We start from the raw sequence: 26,366 nt of genomic DNA, 5'->3' as shown, positions 1-26,366 counted from the left end.
AGCAGCTATTTTTTAATAGAATGGTTATGTCCCAGTGATCTTGGATTCAAATGGCCTTGTGTGGATGTTCCAGGAAACTCGTCGTCAGAAATAATCACAATGTTGCTGTCTAAAATATTCAGTAAACAAATAAAATATTCTCTTAGTAACTTGCCAGTTACCTTTTAGCTCACTACACAGTTCTAAGAGACAAATTAAAATTACCTAGTAGGTTTGTGCTCGTTTGTTACAATTTCTTAGACACTAGAATCAGATGAGCATAGTTCGGTCTTGTTCTGTAATAAAAATTTATTGAAATTAAACTTTTAGGTATAGACCTGTACCAGAATACATAAATGACTGTATAAGTAGACGGAACATCTCTGTTGAAATCAGAAACATTCTGAATATTTCATGTTAAAATATTGTCAAGATTAATATCAAAACATAAAATGACTTAATATTCTAATACAATTAAAATTTTAACATTTTAAAACAAGTTCTTACCTGCTGAGAAGTCCATGAAGTTTTGAAGGAGAGCTTGGAAGTTTTTTAACCTTTGCTGAATTTCCAAAGATGTGAAATCACTTGGCAGATTGCCAGAATGTGAAAATTCTGGAAGGGTTAATCTTTATAAGGAGTTTCTGCCATATTGTTTTTTCTTTTTTCAGTGTTTGTGTGGGGACAGGCTAGCCTAGCTAAAGAAGATAATGTGTGTGCACATGTTTATTTGTTTCTAATGATTTGGCCAAAAGAACATTAGCAACACCTAAAGAACACCCAGGATTCCCCCACCACACCCCACCCCACCCCACAGAAAGCCATTTCGCAAACCTTTCTCCTGGGAAATACATTCCCGTCCCATCCCCAAACAGGATAGTTTGTGTACAAGTATAGAAAGCAATGGTTTATGGCAATGGAATGGGACAGCTCCAATTTTAAAAAAGCTAATATATGTGTGCATATTTTTTTTCTATCCATTTGGACAAAAGAAAATATGTGATTGTGGGTCTAATTGAAACAATGCTTTTTGGGAATAGAAAGTGGTGTGTGAGTGGGGAGGCATTCATTTACACATATGTTTTTTAACATACAGTGGATATAAAAAGTCTACAAACCCCTGTTAAAATGGAAGGTTTTTGTGATGTAAAAAAATGAAACTAAGATAAATCATGTCAGAACGTTTTCCACCCTCAATGTGAAATTACAACGTATGACAATTAAGTGAAAAGCAATCAGAAACATTCTAGGGAAAAATAGGAAAAATAAAAAACTTACAACAAGCTGGTTGCATAAGTGCTCATGTGGATTTTTGTGGATGTGGCTGTGTTCAGAATGAAGTAATCACATTCAATCTCATGTTCAAAAGTATTTATCATACAGCTGTCATCATGAAATTATTCTGATTAACCCCAAATAAAGATCAGCTGTTTTTGTAAGATTTTCTTCACATCTTCTTGGTTTAAAAATCACTGCTGAAACCATGGTCTGCAAAGAGCTTACAAAGCCTGTACATGGTCCCACTGTCAAAAGGTATTGATCAGGAGAGAGGTACAATTATTTCCAAAACCTTAGATGTATCATGGTACACCGTGAAGACCATCATCAACAAGTGGAGAAAATGGAGCACCACAGCAACATCACCAAGAACAGGACGTCCCTCCAAATGTATAAAAGGACAAGACAAACAATTATCAGGGAGGTTGCCAAGAGACCAATGGCAACATTAAAGTAGCTGCATGAATATCTGACAAGTACTGATTACTCTCTGCATGTGACAACAATCTCTCATATTCTTCACATGTCTGGGCTATGGGGTAGGGCAGCTAGACGGAAGCCCTTTCTCACAAAAAATATCCAAGCTAAACTAAATCACCCCAAACTATGGCAAAATGTGTTATGGTCTGATAAGACCAATTCCAAAAGGTATAATAATTCCATAATTCCAAAAGGTATGTTTGGTGCAAAAAAAAAAGCAAATCACCAAAAGAGCCCCATACCCACAATGAATCATGGTGGAGGCAGCATCAAGCTTTAGGGCTGCTTTTCTTCAGCCAGAACTGGGGGCTTTTATCAAGGTGGAGGGAATCATGAATAGCTACAAATACCAGTCGATTTTAGAGCAAAACCTTCAGGGGTCTTCTAGTAAGCTGAAAATGAAAAGGAATTTCCTCTTTTAGCATGGCAATGACCCAAGGCATACATCCAAATCAAAAAAGGAATGGCTTAACCAAAAGATCAATGTTTTTGAATGACCTAGCCTAAAAATCAATGTTGTGACATGAAGTGGGCTGTGCACAGGAGACACCCTTACAATTTGATGGATCTAGAATGTTTTTGCAAGAAAGAGTGAGAAAATATTGCTAAGTGAGTGGTGTCATATAATCAAAAGTTGCTTCAACAACATATTAGTTTAGGAGTGTGCACATTTATGCAACCAGGTTATTGTAAATCTTTTGTTTTTCCTATTTTACCCTAAAATGTTTCTGATCTGTTTTTCACTTAATTTTTATACATTCTGACATGATTTAACTTGGTTTCATTTTTTTACATCACAAAAACCTGCCATTTTAACTGGGATGTGTAGACTTTTTATATCCACTATAAATAACATTCATGATGACCTTATTATTTTAAACAAAGGGTAGTTATGTGTGTGTTCATGTGTGTGGGTGGGTGTATTGGGGGGCCAGTCCTTTACACATTTAACATCTGTGCAGAGTGTGTATGTGTTTGTGTGTCTGTGTGATTGACATTCATCTACACATATATTTTTAACATCTGACGTTCAAACCACATTTAGATTTTCAGTAGGATTCTATCATCATTAAACGCTGACATAACATTCTTTGACCTAGACCTGTCAACAGACATTTGATTGATGATGACCTTTGACCTAGACCTGTCAAATTTTATGATTACAAAAGATACAAACCATCTCTTTCTTGTGACCAGCGGCAAAGTATTGGTTCAGTTCTATTACACATCTGACATACCAAGACTTTTGATCCATGTTTGCTACTTCTGGTTTTGACCCATTTTTTGTTTTCTCATTTTGTGATCCTAGCCTCATTCTTTGATAACCTATTTGTACCTTGCCTGACCCTGTGCCTGTTTATTGACTCTGACCTTTGTGTTATGTTTAGTATTTGTTTGTACCTGCCAGTACCTTTTAATAAAAGCATTCACCGCAAATATCAACACAATAGACTTCATGTTGTGGCGGTGCATGAAACACTGCACACTCCTCACAGAACTGCTGCATGGGTGCTGAGCAGACAGCACCACTCCAGCACCAATATTGTGAAAAGCACAGGCGTACATGGCTACAAGGCAAGGCGAATAATGACAGTGATGGCTAATAATGACAGTGGCAGCTCCTCACCCTCACACAGAAGCCTGGAGACTATAAAAAGGTGTGTTGGACACAGAGAGGTGAGCGCATTATATTTTCATTTGAAAAGCTGAACCATTTCTCTCTTTCCAGAAACACACGATAGCACCGAAGACGCCGCTCCCCCTCCGCACCACACCGCAATCTGTGACCTCCACACTCCTGCCTGTCCTGTGTCTGTGTTCTGCCTGCCGCAGCTGTGAGATGCTACACTGGTGTAGATTGTGGGCATAAATGCAGACCAGACCCCCACCATGGACTCCATGCTGAGATACCTGCTGGAGACTATCGCCTCTGACCCCCACCGGGATGCCCAGTGCCTCCTCTCTAAAATGACAGCTGAAGACGACACCAAAGCATACCTCCACACATTTGAGTGGGTTGCCACCCATAAAGGATGGCATAAAAGAGACTGGGGAGGCCCAGATACTTGCTCCACATCACAAATTGATTGCTGTAGAAGTCGAAGTCGCTGAGAGAGTGGCCATGGATAGATTCCTGAGGACTCTGCCACCTGAAGAGTGGAAAGTGGTCAGGATGAGAGTCCTCGAAGACCCCAGAGAGATGGGGTCATCAGTGCTTCTTCAAAGCACTGGAGTGTGGCCACATTGGCAATTGGATGAAGAGAGAGGGGAAGGAAACTTTCATCAGCCAGCGAAGGGACAACTTCACGCAGTGCACAAACCCATGCAACAGCGGAGATAGCAGAACTCTGAAGAGCCGCCCCACCTATGCCTCACCTCAGGATGAGCCCTTGCTGACCAACCCAGCCCCATCACCCCAAAATCTGCCCAGGGGGCACGAATACATCCTTGTCATAATGGACTATGACACCCATTACCCTGAGGCAGTCCTCCTCCGGAAAGCCACCTCCCAGAACATCACCAGGGAACTTGTCCTCCGCTTCAGCCATGTGGGGATCCTAAAGGACCTTCTGACTCACAAAGGTATGCCCTTTGTCTTTAGACTTTGTCTGATCTCTGCCAGCAATGCAGGTTAAACATCTCAAAACATCGGTGTACCATCCACAAACCAGAAGCCTGGTTGAGTATTTTAATCAGACGCTCAAGAGGATGCTCTAATGAGTGGTAGATGAGGAAGGAAAGAACTGGGACATGCTCCTACCCTACATCCTATTTGCTGTCATAGTGACACCATAGGCTTCCAAGGGTTTCACCCCATTTGAGCTGTTAGATGTGGCCAAAGAAGCATGGGAGGAGCAGCCCTCCCCATACTGCACCCTCATCGAGTACATCCAGGAGATGCAGGAGCGGACCGCCGGGGTGACCTCCATTGTCCAGCAGCACATGGAGGAAGCACAGGCCAAAGACCCTGGGGTCTACAACTCAGCTCAACCCCAGGAGTTCAAGACAGGTGTTAAAAAATGGATCAAACCTGTCCCAGTGCTGTCCAACTCCCCAGAGCTGCCAGAGCATACCTTGGTCCAGGGGGATGGGGGAAGAGCTGACCCCCTCACAACATCAAGACCTGATGGAGCTTGTGGACCAGTTTGCTGATGTGTTCTTGGCGACCCCAGGGACAACCCACCTGGTCCAGCATGAGATAAAAACCCCTAAGGGAGTCAAGGTATGACAGTGGCCCTACAGCATCCCTGGGGCCCGCTGCAAGGCCAATGAGGAGGAAATTAGCTAGATGCTAAGGGACAGCATCATCAAGGAAAATGCCAGACCCTGGTCCAGCCCCATTGTGGTGGTCCTGAAGCCAGACGGGAGCCTCATGGACATTGTCTTGCATTCCCACTGGCAGTTCACGATGGTGTACCAGGATGACATTTTATAATTTACTCCTCCACCTGGTCAGACCACCTACACCACCTCAGGGAGGTCCTGGGCGAGCTCCTGAAGGCTAGGTTGACAGCTAACCCACGAAAGTGTCATCTGGGGCTGACGGAGGCACAGTACCTGGGTATCACATCGGCTGGGGACTGCTGAAACTGCAGCCTGCAACAAAATGACAGGTACATGCCTTCTTGGTGTTGCCACCCAGGTGCTGAGCAGACAGCACCACTCCAGCACTATGCTTGTGGAAAGCACGGGAGAACATGGCTATGAAGTGGGGTGGCAGAACAAAGCACGGTTGGCGGCTAATAATGACAGCTCCTCATCCTCACACAGAAGCCTGGAGACTATAAAAAGGCATGGCGGACACAGAGAGGTGAGCTCATTATATTTTCATGGAAAAGCTGAACCATTTCTCTCTCTTTCTAGAAACAGACGACAGCACCAAAGACGCCGCTCTCTCTCTGCACCTTGCCGCAAATCTGCAACATTCATGCTTCTAGGATGCTTCCCAACTCTGAGCCGCTGTCACTCACCACTGCTTACCTGCGCCACCACACAGAAATCAACTCTCCTGCCCCATTCCTGAGCCCATGGCTCAGAAAGCCAGCCACCTTCACTTTCTCTCCACCAGCACCACCATTCACTCTTCAAAACTCCACTAAAACAATAAATACATGCTTTTTTGCTCTAATCCTGCCTGATCTGTGTCTGTGTTCTCTCTGCTGCAGCTGCGAGACACTACATTGTTAAAACTATAATGGATTTCCTGGTTATACAATTGCACTTTTTGACCATGTAATACACAGTTATAGAAGGGAATTATTTATAATTCCTATAAGATCACCAGAAGATCGGTTCCCTTTTGAGTCTCAAGGTTTCTTCCTCATGTCATCTCAGAGAGTTTTTCCTTGCCACCCTCACCTCTGACTTGCTCATTAGGGATAAATGTATAAATTTAAAATTTATATCCTAAATCTACATGTTTCTGTAAAGATGCTTTGTGACTACACTCTGACTCTGGTGACTCTGGTGCCTGACAGTATACTTTAAAACATAAAGGCAGTGGGAATATATGACTGGCAGCAAGCGATAGTGGTTCAGGGCTGCCTAGTCAGGTAGCAGCAACACATAGCTATGCTCAATGCCAAAATCGCACAGCTGTTTACCACACCAACAGCACCTAGTGGCAACCCCTCCATCGGCTTCCCCTCTCATCGTTCACCCCAAGAAGCATTCAGGTAACCCAGGTCGATGTAAAGAGATCCTGCTCCAGTGCTATCTGTACTTCTCCGGACCAGAAGGAGTTACAAATCCACCACCAAATGGCAAGTATGGGCTAAGGTATGTGACTGGTTGCCTTGAGTACTTTACAGCCCCACAAGAGATAGCAGTGAAGATGAATACCTTAAACATAAAGAGAGAATCCCCATACTGAGGTCAGGCCAGTTTGATGGGTTTGGCTTGTCGAAAGAGTTTATTTATTGCTTTGAAAGCTGTGCAAGGGCAAATTACTGGTCAGAAAAGACAATGGCAGTTCAGCTCAGGTTTTGTCTAACTGGTCCAGCTGGAGCAGTGGTACTGCACAAGAACCAGGTCAACAGGGTGGTCCTCTTGACAGATGTAGAGGAGGTGGAGGCTGCGTACGGCCCCTCAGCATAGCACGAGGCTGCAATTCGCAAAACTGAGACAACAGGTGCGAAAAGCAGGTAAGCCACTGCATGTATTGAGGGATGAGATCTATGAGAAAGTGAGCACAGTGTATGCCAATTGCACTGAAGCAGAAAAGGATGCCATCTGTATGGAGGTATTCACTAACACAATGGAAGATGCAGACATTGTGCAGAGGCTATTGGAAGATCAGGGCAGCTAGAACAGTTATCAGTTCCATGCAGGTGCACTACAGAGTGGAGGGCCACATCAGCAATGGTGCAGGAACATGCCAAACCACAGAGTGAAGGAGAGGGGGAGAGCATGATAGAACAGCATGTAGAGCAGGCAGATAACAGTACTGTTTGCAGGAACACAGACCTCAAAAACCCAGCAAGTGGTGGAAACCTTCGAGTGGGAATTCTAAGGACATCAACTGGGAGGAAATCAAATGTCACAACTGCTCAGATGTGGGACACATGCACAAGAGTTGTCCTTCACCATTCAAGCCAGCAAAACAGCAGACAAACCCCACCGCTTCTGGGGACTAGGGTGCTGCTGTTCTCTGTGTGAACAAGCAGGGGCCTGAAATGTGCATTTGCATGCTCCTATATGACATGGAGGACTGCACCCTATTAGTCAGTGGTGCAAGGAGAAACACCCTGCCCTTGCACTTCTTCAGTGCCAACCCCAGTTCTATGAAACCCCCAATCTGCTTATCAACAGTGCAGCCCCTGCAAGGCATTGGGTCTGTGAATGTTCCTGTCCTGGGTGAGGTGGACCTACCCATTCAAGTACCCATACCATAATTGTGAACTTGATCGTTGCTCATATAGCAGAGAGCACTGAAGCCATCCTTGGCCACCCATTCCTAGAGCACTCATGGGCATGCTTGGACTTTGGCAGGCAGATAACAGTACTGTTTGCTGAGCAGATCTCTTACTTTATCCCCAAGCACTGACCAAAAGTACACACTGTCCAATTAGCATGCACTGCTCTTCTGGAGCCTGCATGTGAGTACATTGTGCCTGGTGCCACCCATTTCTGGGAAGCTGTAACAGGGGAAGTGGTGTTAAGCCCCACAAAAGGCTTCATCGAAAAGTACTGTGTATTTGTGGCAAGAGTCATGGTGGAGGCACAGTGAACATCCAAAATCCCGGTAGGGGTATTCAACCCAGGAACCACAGCCACTATTCTCAAGAAGAGAGCAATTGTTGGGTTTCTCCAGTATTCAGATGTTTTGAAACACATGCAGCCTCAGTGCACCCAGGCCCCCATCGTGGAAGACCAAAGGAACCGTGCCTCTAACTGTCCCAGGCCACCTGCAGATGTTGTATGCTGAGAGTTCCATTGCCTTGGACAGGGAAGGACGTTGTGGGCTGGCTCAACTCCTCTGAGCCTATGGTGATGTTTTCTCCATGGGCCTACTGACCTGGGTCACACTGACTTTGTCCAGCATGACATCCAGTTAATGCCAGGCCCAGCAGTGAATCAACTACCATGCCAGATGGCAGGTGAGAAACAGCTGATGGCTGACAGACAAGTGCAAGAGAGCCTTGATGGTGACCTCACCTGTCGGAGCAATAGAAGCTGGACCTCGCCAATAGTGATGGTCCAAAAGAAAGATCAGCTCTACAGATTTTGTGTGGACTACCAGGCTGTGAATGTGTGCACTGTCAAAGATGCATATCCATTGCCTCATATTCACGACACCTTTACATGCTTTCCACTGCCAAATGGTTTGGCATGCTCAACTTAGCCTCCGCCTATTGGTGAGTGGAACTCATGCCCTTGGTGCGCAAAACAGCCGTTTTCTGTAGTCGTAACAGGTTTTTTGAATTAAATGTTATGCCTTCTGGCCTTTGCGCCAGCAACATTCCAGCACCTTGTGGACGGCATCCTGGCTGGATTGTAGTTTGAGACTTGCCTAGACTATCTGGACAATGTTATCGTCCTGATTCACGATGCTGCTGAAATGCTGGAATGTCTAGGTCACGTTTTTGATTGACTACACATGGCAAATATCAAACTAAAGCCTTCCAAGTGCTACCTTTTCCGGAGGCAAGTGACTTACCTGGGACATGTTGTCTCTGAGCGTGGTGCAGCCACTAATCCTCAAAAAATTCAGAAAATCCAGGCATGGACTACTCCCAGAAGTGTCTCAGAAGTTTCCCAGTTTGTGGGATTAGGCTCATATTGCAGGCGAAATGTGGAAGACTTTGCCACAGTTGCCCAGCCACTGCACACTCTAACTAGGAATTATGTCCATTTTAGCTGGATGGAAGAGTGTCAGGCAGCACTCGAGGAGCTTAAAAGGTAGCTGATCTCTGCACCAGTTTTGGATTACCCTGTCAACAGTGGCAATCTCATCATCAACACAGATGCCAGTGACTTCAAAATCAGTGCTCTTCTGTCAAGACAAGGACAAGGAGAGAGCTCCTTGCAGTTGTGGCATTCACATCACACTTCAGACAGTACCTGCTGGCCAGACTGTTCTTGGTCCACACCGAGCACAGCAGCCTACTCTGGTTAATGCGGATGAACAAACCAGAAGGTCAAGGTGGCTTGAAATGCTAGCAGAGTATGACTTTGAGGTAATCCATTGCCTTGGACACCAGCATGTCAACACTGGTGTCCTGTTATGGAGACCCTGTCCTAAGTCTTGTCCCTGCACAATGCCAAGCCACAGTCTCTGCAATGCAAAGTTTCACCATGAAGAGGTGCAGCGTAATCTGAGTGATGGCCTGGAGGAAAAAGTAGTGGAAGTCACTTCCATGGATTGGATTTCAGTGGGGGTAGGGGAGGCAGACTCCACCCAGGACCAGGCCAACATCAACCAAATTGGTGTGGCTGAGAGTGAATCTACCCTGTTCTAAGTCTGGACTATGGAGGAGCTGTGGGCAGCCCAAATGGCTAATGCTGATCTCACACCAGTGACAAAATGGCTTGAAGAAGGAAAAGGTTGTCCTTCATGGGAGGAAGTGTTGTCATGCAGCACAGCCACCAAAACATATTTGATTCAATGGATATGGTTGTATTTGAGAGGGGGGATTCTTCTGAGATGGTTCTATTTCATTGAAGAGACTGTCCTTTACCCCCAGATCCGGCTATCACACAATTTCTGAACAGTTGTGATGAGACAAATGCATGTTTGTCCATTCAGGGGTCACTTCAGAGTAGAGCAGACTCTGTACCGTCTACAGACCAGATACTACTGGTACAGAATGAAGGAGGATGTCACATTGTGGTGCTGCACATGCACCAGCTGTGCAGCCACGGCCTGAGCTAGGAAAACATTGCATGCTCCGATGGGGATTGTGCAAGTCAGTGCACCCATGGAAAGGACTGCAATCTACCTAATGGGACCTTTGAACGAGACCGAGAGGTACAATTGGTATATTTTGGTGGTCCAAGATTATTTCTGCAAGTCGGTTGAAGCCTATGCCTTTCCCAATGACCAGGCTGTTACAGTAGCCAATGTACTTACCTCTGGTTGAGGGTGTTGTTGTGGTGCACTCCACACATTAGATAGTGACTAAGCCTCTAACTTCAAAGTATTCTGGCAGATGTGTGAACTCCTTGGGATTGACGATACACCCCACCACTTTCTGACCTCAGTCTGATGGCCAAGTGGAGCCCTTTAAAGCAACACTGCAAAAACATTTGGCTTCCACAGCTGAAGGATGCCACTGAGACTGGGATCTTATGATTCTGTATATGTTGATGGCTTATTGTTTGACAAAGCACAGGTCCACTGGTTTTACACCCAACATGATGCTCCTGGGCTGCAAGGTCACTGAGCTAATCAACCTGGTGGTCGGCCTACCGCCAGATCACGATGAGGTGATGACTCCACCCCAATAAGTTGTGCAGCTCCCAGAGCGACTGCATCCAGGGCTTCCCTACATTGCTAGGGAAGCCCTGGGAAATTCAGTGGAGCATGCTGAAAATCAATATGACAAAAATGTCTGCCAGAACCAATACAGAGTAGGAGATGCTCTCAGGAATTGTTGAAGGGTACAAAGAGAGTAAGGGATTGGGTGAACAAGGGTCTCTACTTCATCCTTGGACAGCACGATGATTTGGTCTACAAAATCCCATGTAGGAAATTAGCTGTATAGTTTAAGCTGCCCTTATCCTCCATAAAATATGTAGGAAATTAGCTGTTTAGGTTAAACTGCCTGCATTCTCCACCAAAATATGTAGGAAGTTAGCAGATCAGCTCAGAGGGGGAAATTTTGCTAACTTTATATTGCAACGACTAATTAATTACTGGTCCAGGATAAGCTGAAATTAGTATATTTATTAATTGTGCCTGAGATTCCATGGCCACTGGCAATAATATTCTAAACATAGTGAAACACTATATTAAGAGCATAGTAAAAAGATTGGCAATTTAAGGCAGTAAATTATAAGCAAAGAGACACAAGACGCTTGCATTTAAAATCAGACGGGACTTTATTAAATTATTCTAATACACAGATACTATTCTAACACACACACACAAAGGTCAAACAGAGAAGAGTTTTGAACAGAGAATGAATGGACTCCCAAGTTTCTAGGACTGTATGCTGTTTCTCAGACCATGAACTAAACATACCATCAACTTATCAATTTAACCTTCATTTCATTTAGAAGGGCTTTAAACTTTGTATTAAAAGCACCAGTTCAGCTAGAATCTGGAGGTACTGTACTTGCGTTTGCATTGTCTCATGGGGATTCATGAGCAGTCTGGTTGCTTTTGAATGGTGTCTCTGAAGACCAATCAGGATGGTGAATGGAGTGACACAAGCACCCAGTGGAGTCTCGTAGGTGGGTTGCAAAGAAGCTTTGATGAGAGAAAATATGGTTCCCAGTAGTGTAAAGGTGGGAGTTGGAGGCTTTGCAGGAACCTTTGCAGGGCTAAAACTTCTGGAGCTCTTGGTTGACGAGAACTTGCAGAAGATGTTGATAGAAGAGAACTCCCCAAATGTCTTTGTGTCAGGGGGTTTTAACCCTTTCTAGCAGAGCTGACCCCAAAGTGCTTGTTCCAATCGACATGATCTCAGGGTGGGGTGTAAACTGCATTCTCCTCCTCTGACACTAAATAACATACTAGTCTTTGAGTTATGTTCTTTACAAACTTTCCACAAGGCAAAGTTAGAACTTTGGTTTTGAATTTTGTAACATGGATATAATAACTGTACTCAATGTACTCAAATTTACGTTACCCCAACCCTTAGGAAATTAAATAAAAATCATAGACATACCAGACATTACATAATTGCTGTTATTGATACTTTCATTAATATTATGGTACCTGTTAAATGATCAAAAGCATCATAATAACTGGTGGCTATAGGCATGATATATATAAGGCATGACATTAAGAAGGCAACACGTTTTTCAAACCATGGTGCATCAATTTAAGAGTCATTGTCCTTTCAGGAGATGTAAGATAACCTGATGCATTTGTTAAAGCTGGGTTCTGTGGAATGTGTGAATGGTGGTGAACTTTGTGTTCCTTGGGTGAACAAAGGTCTCATTCCATGAGGGTCCTTGGGTGAGTCACCCCCCCTTTTTCCTGAAGTTATCAGCTTTACCATCCTGTTGGGTGAGGCATCTGGTTTTGGCCAAAGGCCTAAATCAATGAGTTTGATAGAGGTTTCTGTGGCTGAGAGCATTCATCACTTGGTCAGGGATGTCCTAATGTTTGCTCTGTTGTTCCCAGGATAGCTGAAGTTAGGCAGGTGGTAATTAACTCGGCTCCTCAGTTTCTGGTCCAGGTTTCTGTGATTTTGTTGCTGCCTATTAACTTAAAATCCTACACCAGAAAGGCCCCATGATGTACACCACAAAAATTTAAAGCCTTACCATTCTTGCATCCCATTCCAGGTGGTGTTGCGACCAGGAGAAGGCACAGGAGATCACCCAACATGTTCAGTGAGTGGGTGAAGCAGTGAAATATACTTATCTGACCAGGAGAGAGACTGTAGAGTTCTGTTCAGAAAAAAGACTTCTGTTCATTTTCTATTTTATTGTTTTTAATAAATTATGTGTTAAGTGGTAATGTAAAATTATTATAGTGGGGAGAGTTTTATGATTATGCCTACAATCATAAAGTCTGGCCACTCATATTTACAATATAGAGTTCACTTTGTGGGTTTACAATGCTTCTTTAAAAGAACAAGTGAGAAGACTTCTGCAAAAACTGTCAATGGCATGCATGGATGACAACTAACTCCCTTTCAAAACTGCCAACCCCCAACTCTGAACACTACACTACCCACCCCAACACACCTTTATTTAAAAAAAAAAGATGATTTACATCTGGATAGGTGGATGTAGTTTTCTTGTGTGTGTGAAATATTTTGTTTCAGGTGAATTAGCCTACTTAGAAGTGCTGGACTGGTAAACAGATAAACTGACAGATAAACTACCATCCAGAGTGGGGTAGTGTAAAATGTGCCCTGTAACTTTAAGATGGGATATTATGGGATGGATATGGCCACATGTTGTTTTTTTTTTCTCTTTGGATGTGATGTGTTGTTGCTGTGGTGGGAGTTATGTCAAGTTAGTCAAGACTCTGTTACTGTATGCTAGCTACAAAGAGAAGACAGTATTTTGTACACTGTGATGGTGATGACCACTACTTTCAAATAAAGTATATTTTACTTCGTTCCAACCAATGCTGTGTTTGTCCTGATTAATATACCGGTCAGAATCAAGGAACACTGTGAAAGTTGTTACCAAGCCTATAGCAAGGCAGATTCCCTAACTTCCCAGCTACGGTCAGGAAGGAGAGAGGGAACGTAACACCATGCAAGAATACATTTCCAAAACACGACTATGGTGTTAAAGCTGGCCCTCTAAATCCCCAGCCTCAGCTGGGTTCTTTTTTGTGGAAAAGAAAGGAGGAAGACTTAGAACTGTATTGACTATCATTGGCTTAACCAAATCATCAAGGATTGTTATTCTCTGCTTCTAGTCCCTTCCGTCCAGGAGCAACTCAGAGAAGCCAAAATATTCACCAAACTGGACTTGCACAGTGCATACAATCTTGTATGCATCAGAGAGGGAGATGAATGGAAGATGGCCTTTGGCACTTTAAGCCTTTAGCCACTACAAGTACTGTGTCATGCCATATGGGCTCTCTTGCACCCCCTTGGTGTTCCAGTGCTTAATCAATGATGTGCCCAGAGACATGTTGAGTAAATTCATCATTGCATATATTGATGACATATTAATATATTCCCCATCCAAAGAAACCCATGTTGACCACGAGAAGCAAGTACTCTGTAGAATAAAGGACCATCAGCTCTATGTCAAAGGTGAAAAGTGTGAGTTCCACATCAATCAGATCTCATTCTTGGGCTATGTCATTAATCCCTAAGGGGTTTTCATGGGCCGGGGCAAAGTCACAGTGGTCAAGGAATGGCCAAGACCCACTACTTGCAAGGATCTGCAATTATTCCTGGGTTTCGCCAATTTCTACCAATGTTTCTTTCAGGGCTTTAGCTCAATCACTAGCCCACTAACCACTCTGCTAAAGAAGGGTCCCAAGAAACTGAGGTGGATCAGGCCCTAAAACAACTAAAGGAAGCATTCACTTCATCTCCCAACCTCAGACACTGGCTCCAGGGCGCCCTACACCCCTTCCTCATATTCACCGATCATAAGAACCTTGAATATCTGAGAACTTCTTAACAACTTGACTCTCACCAAGCTAGATGGGCACTGTTCTTCATCCAGTTCCAGTTTACCATCTCATTGCGACCAGGTTCTAAGAATAGTAAAGCAGATGCTCTTTCCTCTATACACCCAGCCACACCATGAAAACCCATTCTCCCCGATTCATGCATCATGGGTACACATACCTGGGATCTAGATCAGGATATGAACAGTGTAAACCACCTCCACTATCCTAGCACATGCCACCAAGTAAAAACTTATGTATACCCTAATCTACAGACCAAACTCATCACCTGGGCCCACACATCACCTGCCACTGGACACCCAGGTGTCCACAAAACCCACGACCTTCTCCTTAATAAATACCGGTGGCCCCACATGCTTACTGACATCCACCAATGTATTTCATCTGGTACTGTGTGTGCACTATCCAGTGTCCCAAGAACTCTGCCAGCAGGCAGCCAGATGACAAACACCAGCTTAATAAAGTTGAAGAATGTGTGAAAGACATTAGAAACTGGATGCTTATTAACTTTCTCTTACTTAATTCTGACAAGACAGAAGTACTTGTACTAGGACCACATGCAGCTAGAAGTAAGCTTTCTGGTTACATAATAACTCTGGATGGCCTTTTTGTTTTATCATGTTTAGCAGTAAAAGACCTCGGTGTGATTATCGACTCTAGTCTTTCATTTGAAGCTCATGTAGATATATGAGAATATAATATTACTAGGATCACTTTCTTTCATCTCAGAGATATTGCTAAAATAAGAAATATATTGTCACTACATGACGCAGAAAAATTAGCTCATGCTTTTGTTATCTCTAGGTTGGATTATTGTAATGCCTTGCTGTCTGGATGCTCTAGTAGATGCACAAACAAGCTCCAGTTAGTCCAGAATGCAGCAGCGAGAGTCCTTACTAGTACCAGAAGATATGTCCACATCACCCCTATCTTATCCATGCTGCATTGGCTCCCAATCAAATTTCGTATTGATTATAAAATACTACTATTGACCTATTAAGCACTAAATGGTGTCGCACCTAAGCGAACTTTTGGTCTTTTATTATCCGCCACGCCTTCTTAGATCAAAAAGTGCAAGCTATTTGTTGGTACCTCGAATAGTGAGGGCTACAGCTGGTGGTAGAGCTTTCTCTTACAAAGCCCCACAGTTATGGAACAGCCTTCCAGTTAGTGTTCGGGGCTCAGACACAGTCTCAGTGTTTAAGTCTAGGCTGAAAACATATTTGTTTAGTCAAGCCTTTTGTGAATAGTTTTTTTCTTAGGTAACGGAGCAGGTCTGGAGGGTTCACAGGCATAGAGTGTTGTGGTGAACTGGGACGTTTGGATGCTGTCGCCCCCCCACTCTCACGCGTTCACTCAGGTTTGTCAACGGTGGAGTGGCTGGCAGCCTTATGTCCCAGGGTGCCCTCATGTCTGTTTTACCTTCTGGTTCTCCCTTTTAGTTATGCTGTCATAGCTAGTCTTGCCAGAGACCCTGGTTGCACACTGCACGCAAAGTACATTGTCATTGACCATTAGGCGACAAAAGCTTACCTAACAATCTCGCCCTCTCTCTCCATCTCTCTCCCACTCTCTCCCACTCTCTGTTGAGCTGCACATGCTACTTCTGAGATGCCAGTGATCCTGACCCCTTCTACTCTCTGGACCTGCCTGACCCATCCTGATGCCCTACTTCTGGTTGAAGTTCTCATCGGTTGAGATCACTCGCTGCTGCTCGGGGTGGCACCATATGGACGGCCTGAAGAACCATTTGGATTGCAGTGGCTGGGGGCTGTGGAGATGGCTTGGGGATCTCATATGGGGAGCTGTACTGTGATGGCTTGGGACTGTGATTGCTGTGCTGGCTTTGGGGCTGCAGCTGCCATGAGAAGCTTTGTACTCAGGACTCCATCAGTGGACAGAGGATAGGTTTTAACCGACCGGACTTCTTGCGAAAACTGTGATGAATTTACTGGTTGCACATTTCCACTATTTGTTCATATAGTACACAATAATAGAAGGGATTTATTTATAAATGCACTATCCATTGCACCTAAATGAGGATGGGTTCCCTTTTGTGTCTGGTTCCTCTCAAGATTTCTTCCTCATACAGTATTGTCCTCTGGCTTGCACATTAGGGATAAATTCACATATTCACAATATATTTTTGAAACCATTTATTTCTGTAAAGCTGCTTTGTGACAATGTCCATTGCTAAAAGCGCTATACAAATAAAATTGAATTTAATTTAATTGAGTAGGGAAGTTAATGCCGCTATCTACTCCACATCGCCCATGGTCACACCTTGCTCTAGACATCGTGATTTCCCCGCATCCCAAGGGAAAACCATAATCCTGATAATTATCAATCAGTTTTCCAAATCCCTTTGTCTAATAACACTGCACAAGTTACCTCCAGCCTTTGAAACTGCAAAACTCATGTATAATCATGTGTTCCAATATTATGGCTAAAAGGAAGATATAGTAAGTGACCGAGGAGCACAATTCACCTCTCAAGTATGGAAAAACTCCATGGAGAAGCTGGATGTGACCATCAGCCTCACTTTTGTCTATCATTCCCAGGCAAACGGCCAAGTGGAACGAGCCAACCAAGAAATAGGCAGATTTCTATGATCCTTTTGTGCCAACAATCAGGAAGATTGGACCTGCTTCAGTCCAAGGGCCAAGTATTCACTTTGGCATTTGGCCACCAAGCTCACCTCTCTCCAATGCATCTGTCATTACCAACCTCCCCTGTTCCCACAGACTCACCTGCAGTTAAAGAGGGGTTCAGGCAGAGTGAAAAAGTCTGGGAGGCTACTCACCAGCATCTAGAACAGGTAGCCCAGAGCAATAAGGAGTTCTGGTTCTGACCAACTGAGAACCAGAATCCAGAATATCAATCAGGAGATCGAGTCTGCAATGCATCAATGGTGTCACATACCGACTTGAGCTACCCAGAAACTGCAGATTCTCAACATCATTCCATGTGTCACGCCTCAAACCCGCAATCCAAGGTCCCTTGGCTGAAGAGGTACCTCCCCTCACACCAAAGAACCCCTGGAGACCCCAAAGCACAACCTGCCTACCAAGTCAAAGCCATTCCCGACTCTCGTTGGAGATAAGGGAAACTTCAGTACCTGATTGACTGGGAAGACTATGGTCCAATGAAAGGTGCTGGATCTCAGCTCGTGACATCCTCGACCCTCTCATGATCAGCGACTTTAATGCCCAGCATCCTGAGAAACCTAAGCCTCGTCCCAGGGGCCAACCCAGAAAGAACTCTGCTTTTGGAGTGAGTTCAACCCCTAATTCATGTCAACACCTAATTCTGCACCAGACTCCATTTCCCAGAAGGCACCTCCACCTCCACCTACAAATATGGCCATTCTTGTTAAGTGTTTATTTCAATACTTGCCATCTTCTTATTCATATAATGTACAATTAATAATATATTGTGATAATCTTTTTTATTTTAAATTTTTAAATCATATCATTTTAAGAAGCAGATTATGTTTTAAATGTAGACGTAAACAGAGTGTTTGCTTGCTCTAACTTGTCATGTCAGGATAATAATGAATCAGGTTAAGTTAACTGGTGTGTGGCCAACCAAAATAGCAACATGTGGGCACTAATTGCCAAATTGAACTTGTTTTGGCATGAAAGTAGAGCCCTTGTATTAACTGGTGTGTGTGTCATGATGTAACATGTTTTTACAATGTTTCAATCACATAAGAACAAATACATGGTGTGTGTGTGGCATTATGTAAATTAAGAATAATCTTAATTTATGGATGATTTTAAGTAATAGAAAGCATATAATTTAAGAGTACATTATAATTATAATGTTCTGACAACATTAAAATAACTGTATTCTAGTTTTTTGTTGCAAGTGAACTGACACATGGTCATTTTGGAATATCATCACATTTGCCAGTAAGATTCCAGATTATAAGAGCACAGTTTTACAGGTTTATAGGAGCACAGGTTTATGCTCTCACAGACATCACCAATTCATGGAAATATGTTTACATTACAATGTAAATTTATTATGTTACATTACATTAACTTTTGAAATTGTTTAATTAACCCAAGAGCAACATCAAGACAGAAAGTCAAGCAAATGAATGCATCACAATCATGAAAAAACATAGATGGTAAAGTGGTTTTGCAAGCAGCAGTAACATTTTTAACATGATTTAAATTGCAGTTGTATGCTTCTAATTTCATTGATTCCCAGCCATTTACATAGGCAATGCTCCTGAAATGTCTTTATCACATATGTCACAGATGATGATGCACAGCAAGTTGCAGCCCTGTCCACTGATTATGAATGCTAGTTATTACCATAAGCAATGAGCCTCTGCTTAAAAAATTTAAAGTGTTTTTTTTTTACCCACACAGTTCACAGCCCAGTGCAGAGTCATTATTCTCATGTGGCGGGTTGGGGTGTTAAATACCAGTGCGGCTGTGAAGTAGGACAGAACAAAAGCTCAAAATGTTCTGACCTTTCTCAGGTTACAGACTTTCTGGATTGTGCAGAAACTGTGGCCTTTTCAGCCTCTCCATTTCACTCTGCGAGTGTTTCATCCCTTCTCAGTGCTTACATACTGGACTAGATCAAGGAAACAGCACAATGTTGCAATGTGCTAGAAACAGAAAGAATGGATTATTTCATAGTTGCACTTCATGGGACAGTGATGAAAATGGTCATTATACACGTTCTGTGAAGACTTTCCTTCAAGTCAAATAATTTTTTATGGTCATCGACCCATGCACACTTACAGTGGAAAGAAATTACATGCTTTCAGAACCACAGTGCAACATGGGAAATTATATGGGCTCTGTATATAAGACTATGTACAGTAAAGCACAAATAGTACACTAAGCATAAATCAGTAAATAAATGGCTCACGCTAATATTTCCTTCATGTGCCCATGGATGTCCCTATTTCCCACATATTTAGTCGTAATTATGGAGTATTTGTAGTTTACTATAAGTTAGGCAGCAACTGTAAAGTTCAGCAGAAGCAGGGAGGCGGACAGGACTAGGCATGAGAGGCCTTGTCAGCCTCGGGCTTGATCTTGGCTTGAGAGTTCACCATGAGCGTGGCTGGAGTGGCCATCCTGTAGGCCTCTGTATTGGGCTTTGCTGGAGAAGCCGCCACAGTGGCCTCTGGCTTATGCTTGGCTTGGGAGGCCACCCTGTTGGCCTCAGGCTTGGGCGTGGCTGTAGGCTTCGGGCTTCAACTTGGCTTGGGAGGCTGCCTTGTTTGTTTGTTGGCCTCAGCCTTGAGATTGACTGGAGAGGCCTCCCTGTCAGCCTCTGGCTTGAGCTTGGCTTGGGAGGCCGCCTCGTAAGCCTCAGGCTTGAGTTTGGCTTGAGAGTTCACCATGAGCGTGGCTGGAGTGGCCATCCTGTTGGCCTTGGGCTTGAGTTTGGCTGGAGAGGCTCCCCTGTTGGCCTCGGGCTTGAGCTTGGCTGGAAAGGCTACCCCTTTGGCCTCGGGCATGAGCTTGACTGGAGAGGACATGCCAGCAGCCTCTGGCTTAAGCTTGGCATGGGAGGCCACCACATTGGCATCAGGCTTGTGCATGGCTGTTGGCTTCAGGCTTCAGCTAGGGTTAGGAGGCTGCCTTGTTGGCCTAAAGCATGAGCATGGCTGGAGAGGCTGCCCTGGTGGCCTCAGCCTTGACCTTGGCTGGAGAGGCCACCCCGTTGGCCTTGGGCTTAAGCTTAACTGGAGAGACCACCCTGTCTGCCTCTGGCTTGAGCATGGCTGGAGAGGCCACCCTGTGGGCCAACACCCCATTGGCTTAGGCTCAAGTCAGTCTTTCAGAATAGAATTCGCAGTGTTGCATGAACCCATCTATGGAGAATTCAGTTCCTTCATAGGGAGCAAGAATATCCTTTGGCATTTCTTGGAGAAATTCTGTGGAATCCAATGCTGGCATCCTGAGAAGAAAGGAGCTTGGCTTTCTGGACATATGTTCAGAGGCATGAGTGCTCTTGTACCATGCACACTAAGTAGCTATGTCCTTCGTAAATGAAGTCTTCTGTAACATGCATGATAGAGGGGCAGGATACAAGTGCATAAACTCAGTGTGTTTATTATGGCATATCCAAATATCATTGTGTGTTGATCACTGCCTTGAATTTTGACAGGCAGGCATCATTAGCAGGAGGGTAATCCATAATCATAAACCAATAAAACAAGCATAGAACAAAACACCAGGCAAACTATACAGGAACAAGAAACAAGGCTCACAAATACATTTGACGAGACTTTGCACCAGAAAACAATTAAAGGAAGAACTGAAAACAGGTGAGAGACGACACATGGGGAAGAGAACCAATGACAGGACAAGGGTGAAGACAAGACATGAACCAAAACAAAATGCACATGGTCACATCAACAAACACAAAACCTGGAAGCAGCACCGTTTTTTTGAGAGTTGCAGTGCGTGATGAAAAGGGAAATATATGACAGTAATTAAAGTACATTCCATTTTTCTTGCAGTTAACTGTGGCACATGTAACATTAGGAAAATTTCTATTGTCATAAACATGTGGAAAAGTCTTTAGAAGGAAACCTCACTTGAGACCTGATCACAAAAATGAACATCTGATATATGCAAGATTATCCAGATGCATTTTGAAAACGTGCAGTAGAAGTACAAGTGAATTGAAACTTGAACTTTTTAGCCACAATCACCAATTTTATGTTTGAAGAAAAAAGTAGTGGCATTTGATGAAAAGTACACCTTGCCTATTCCTATTAAGCATGATAGTGGCCCTATTATATTTTGGGGTTATGTGACAGCCAGAGGCACAGGAATCATTGCATAGGTAATGGGAAGAATGGATTCCAGTAAATATCAGCAAATTCTGGAAGCAAATGTGACATAGAACAGGACTATGATCAAGAACATACTTCAAAATCCACCATGAACTACTACAGGAAATGCATGCTGAAGTTTTTGGAATGGCCCTCACAGTCCCCTGACTTGAACATCATCGAATATGTGTAGGTAGATCTTAAACATGCTGTACATGCAAGACAACTCAAGAATATCTAAGAAGTAGCAACGTTCTGCAAGTAAGAGAGGGTAAAAATTCATTAAATAATAATAGAAAAAAAAATTAAAATGCAGTTGCAAGCTGTGATATCTACCAAAGGAAGCGTTAATAAGTACTGGCTTAATAGGGAGTCCAAATGTAGTAGTACTATCCCTTTAAGAGTAGTGATTATGTAACTGGGTGTGATGTCAGATCATGTTGCTTATAGGCCAGTAAGCAACTCATGCCAGGTCAGAAGGGCCTACCTACACCGTTCTGGTAACTCAGCTCACATAAACAACCGTCAATTGGTAGAACACATAATACAATTTTTTGAGATCCTGCCAACAATACCAAATGTAGAGCTTAAAAAAAAAAGTGGATAAAAGATTATGAAAGATCAATCCTAACCCCAGGTGGACGCAGACTCAGAATTTTATTCTGTGCACACAGGGAGGAGCCATGATTTAAGCATTTTTTTAAAGATATACGCTGGTATCCTCCTAATCTTCCCCTATGGTAAAAATATACATAATACAATCAACACTTACAAATGTAAGCCAGGGCATGTGGCCTAATCACTGACTGCTAAAAGTAAGCAGTATTGAGAGAAATAAAAGAAATAAAAAGAGGAAGATATTATCTATCATCATTCACTGAAACTACCCTTCTCTCCACAATGATTATAAGGTAAAAGGAAGTAAAAGAAAGTCAGTTTTGTGTATCAAAATGAGTTTCAAATTTCAGGAGCTCGTATTTCCAAATAGTTTTTGTAGCAAATGAAGGCAACTAAACTGCGCAGAACAGAACAGTACAGGGGCAGCACTACAATTAATTAGACAGCATTTTTCTGTGTTAATGAATTTGATTGGATTCTTTGAACTGAAATGTAAATAAAATGTGTGGGAGTCCATTCTATTGACTAAAGTGCACAGTTGTTGGCTAGATGAGCTAAAAAAGAGAATTTCAAGATGAATAACAAGCAGATCTACATAAAAATAAAAAGTTTTTTTTTTGCAAATGTAAATTAGAAGGATTAAGTATCAATTTCAATAATATTTAAGTATGGAAAATAAGTACAATTTCTCAAGTATTCTTCTCCCCTGGTTATAACACTGGCATACATTCATCAGGACAAGCTGATTTTCAAGCTTAGTCATAAAGGTGATACAGTGACTAACCTCTCTATTTAGATTAACTCTAAATCTGTTAAAATCATGCTTTGAACTACACAAAAATTCATAAGCTGAGCTTTCAGAGCCATCATCATAACAATTTAAAAAAAAAAGGCTAAAGAGAAAAGTAGCACACCAATTTTGTGTGTTTGTGGGCCAGCGTACCATGTAATAGAGAACGGTTTGAAGTTAATTGAGAAACACGCAGGATGCTGCAGAGGAGTCTTCAGGCACAGCAAATTTTTCTGTGCATTCATCCTTGTATCTCTGTCTGGACTAGCAGTGCATTCAAAATTCCCTTTAAAAGCCTGGAACCCAGTTTGAAAGGTTAAACCAAAAGAAGAATGACTCAAATTTTGCTGCTGTCAAAGTATTTCAATTCTGTCCATTTTGTTCTGTGGAGTTCAGTGCGCTCTGCTCGCTCATGCCAGTCCGGATCATGAGCGAAGTTCAAGGAAAGAGGCAGAGCGCCCCCCTGTGTTTGAAAACATAAAAGCCCTCTCAATGCTTGCACCTGAGCCCCAGAAAACTGTGGGTCACCAGTGAGCGGTAATGAAATCCACTGTGAGCTCCAACTCCACATGCACACAATTCCTATGAAAGTCATTTACACTTCAAAGCACTGCCCAGCATGTGTGTATCCAACTCTAAACACACACACACATACACAAACAAATGCTGCACTGCATGGCAGCTTCCTCTCCTGCTGCCCCTCTCACTGTAAAATATCACGAACTTACACATACTCCACCTGACTACTGATCTGCTCCTCTCCCTCCCTCCCTCCCTCTCTCTCTCTCTCTCTCTCTCCCTCTCTCACACATACACACTCACACACACACACACACACACAGCTTCTCATGTACACCCCTACCTACCCATATATACATGTGTTCCTTCCCTGATATTTACATAATGACATACATTTGCCATAAACATTTATGTTGAACCCTCTGACTGGATCTCAGTTCTAGCAGGGACATGTGTAAAAGTGTATGTCCTCAAGCATTCCCTATCTGTCTGACCCACCTCTGGCTATCTCTCCTTCAATCTCACTTTCTCACATGACTTCTGGCACTCATACGCAGGCTACATTTCTACCCACCCACCTACCCACACACACACACACACACACACACACACACACACACACACAAGCCCTGTGGAAATTTCTTTCCTTGTCTGGAACAGTTCTGTATTAACCAAGCATAATTAAACCCTGGGTTTTCCCATATGTAGATCATATCTGATTCTTGAGTACTTGATAAAAACAGCAGTCATATTATTACCAATCCTAACACTATAATAAACCGTCTTTTGTGCTTTCTCTATCTAAATCCTTCTGGCTGGCTTTCTCACTGTGTAGTCCCATGCAGCCATAAAGCAGGCCAAAAGAATCCACCCAGATTAACATACATAACATACATATACATAAAACCCAACAGATAATATTGACAGTACACTTCTGCTGATAGCTACATTTGAGTTAAGAGATAGATGGGAGGAAGTGATTGTTTGCTAAAGGTGTTAAACATAAGTAAACACCCAGAGTAAGCTTCCATTTGTTACATGAATCTTTGGTCTACTGGAACTTAGGTCAAAGCCCTTTCGTCCCAAGGAAGAACTGTTTTCACTATCATTAGCAATGCTGGTGAATTAGATCTGATTTCTAATACTTTATTAAATTAATTAAGATATTTCTTTATTTAAGAATCAGAATTAGAGACATGGCATTTTGTAAAAGGCTAAGTGTTTCAAAATGGTTACAATTTTACTTTAACTTCCACAAAAAGAAATATGTTAATCCTTAACTAATACTTTCATAACAAAAAGCATTAATAGATGCACTAATCCTTAGCACATCAGGAAATAATTAAGTTTATACATTAACAGTCAACTGAGTTATATATGAATAGCCATTAATACAGGAAAGTTAATTAGGTAACATCTCATTTACTAATTCTGTTAATTAATATTATGACTAGCAGTTTTAATAAATCATGTACATGACAAAATCAAAAGTCTTTTTGGAAAGAGTCTAACGTAACTAAAATCCTAGGTTATATCTAAGGTAAGTTTGAGATCCTTTCGTCCCTGGAGGACCAGTGGTTAGGCCTTGGTGCTCTTACCGCCAGGGCTGGGGTTTGGTTCCTGGCCAGGGAAGCAATCCCAGCCACTGGGGCTGCACAAAACAGTGCACTCTCAGTGCCAGTCCTAAGCCCAGATAAAACACTATTATTATTATAAGAAGAAGAAAAAGAAGTAGTAGTAGAAGAAGAAGAAGGATCTGAAATAATGTATCACAAAAAATGATGGTAATAGTTGAAATTGTATCTATATGTTTTTGTATGCTATACTTCGTGGTCTGAGGTATTTTTTGAGAGTGCTTAGAGAGAGACATTTAAGACCAGGTCTAACACAGAATACTGATCAAACAGGTATGTGGCATAGGTAAAAATTTTGACCTTCAAATTCAATTCAAATTTTGAAATTCAAATTGAAGAATTTTCCCTGAGAAAAGAATGGAAAATCTGTTTAATCCAAACTCACTTTTTGTATACTAGGATTTGTTAGGGTCGGTCAATAAATGTTTAAATATCTTATGTAATGCAAATTCAATACTACAACCGTTATACCTTAATAATATACAGTAGGTCTTAGGTCTCAGGGTGAGATATGACGGAACACCTTACCAAAGCTGTTCTTATATAGTTAAAAAAAAATTTTTAGTTTTGCATGATTAAGAATTAACTGCCCAGGAACATTGGCAAGATGGCCACCAAGTTGATAGACTTAAGGACATAGTTTTAACCAACTTTCAAACACTGTAGCAACTAGTAAAAAAAAACTAAGGTTACTTTTAATTTTCAGAAGATGTAGTGGTATCCCTATGCAGTTAGACAGAAAATGTTTGCTTTGTGCTAGAAGTGTAATAGGCTAACGTTTAGCAAACACTGTTTTTTGTCCAACTGAGAAAGCAATGGAGAAACTTTTTGATTTGGTTGGAGAGTTTTACTTCAAAGAAACTAAACATGATGAAAAGCTGCAAAAGAGGGAAGATGATAGAAGAGGGAAGATGATTGTAGCATCCAGGTTGAACAGAGGGAGATTGGTGATGCAGATGTGACCACTGCCAGTTTGTCCTCCTTTGAACATACACGTGAAATCTGTCTGCAAATTATACTTTCTACTTCTCTGTCTACCCATAGCAGTCGACATTCAAATGACCAATGGAAAGCTGTTAAATTGCACAGTTTATTTGACTAGTATGTCCACTGGCTGTCATAAAAACCCATCAAAAATTTTAACTCCGCATTCTATGAGAAAAAAGCAAAACTGTAGGGTGGACATTTACATGTTGGTATGTAAATGGGTTCTCAAAATGAGTTAGCTTTATTTGGGCACTATATCTCCTAAATAAATATGTTGTCTAATTCATTCATTTGTCCTCAGTAACTACTTTATTCTGGTCAGGGTCATGGAGCCTATCCCAGAAACATTGGACCAAGATAGATAGATAGATAGATAGATGGATAGATAGATTTTAGAGGAATTTGAATTTTAGAGGCTTGAAGGGAGTGGGTGCAGAACAGGGTGTGATAAGAGCCTTAAGGTACACAAGCACTCATCTGTTT

Source organism: Pangasianodon hypophthalmus, chromosome 21, assembly GCF_027358585.1.
Source record: "Pangasianodon hypophthalmus isolate fPanHyp1 chromosome 21, fPanHyp1.pri, whole genome shotgun sequence".
In the NCBI taxonomy this organism is placed as follows: Eukaryota; Metazoa; Chordata; class Actinopteri; order Siluriformes; family Pangasiidae; genus Pangasianodon; species Pangasianodon hypophthalmus.
This window is presented reverse-complemented; position numbering follows the sequence as displayed.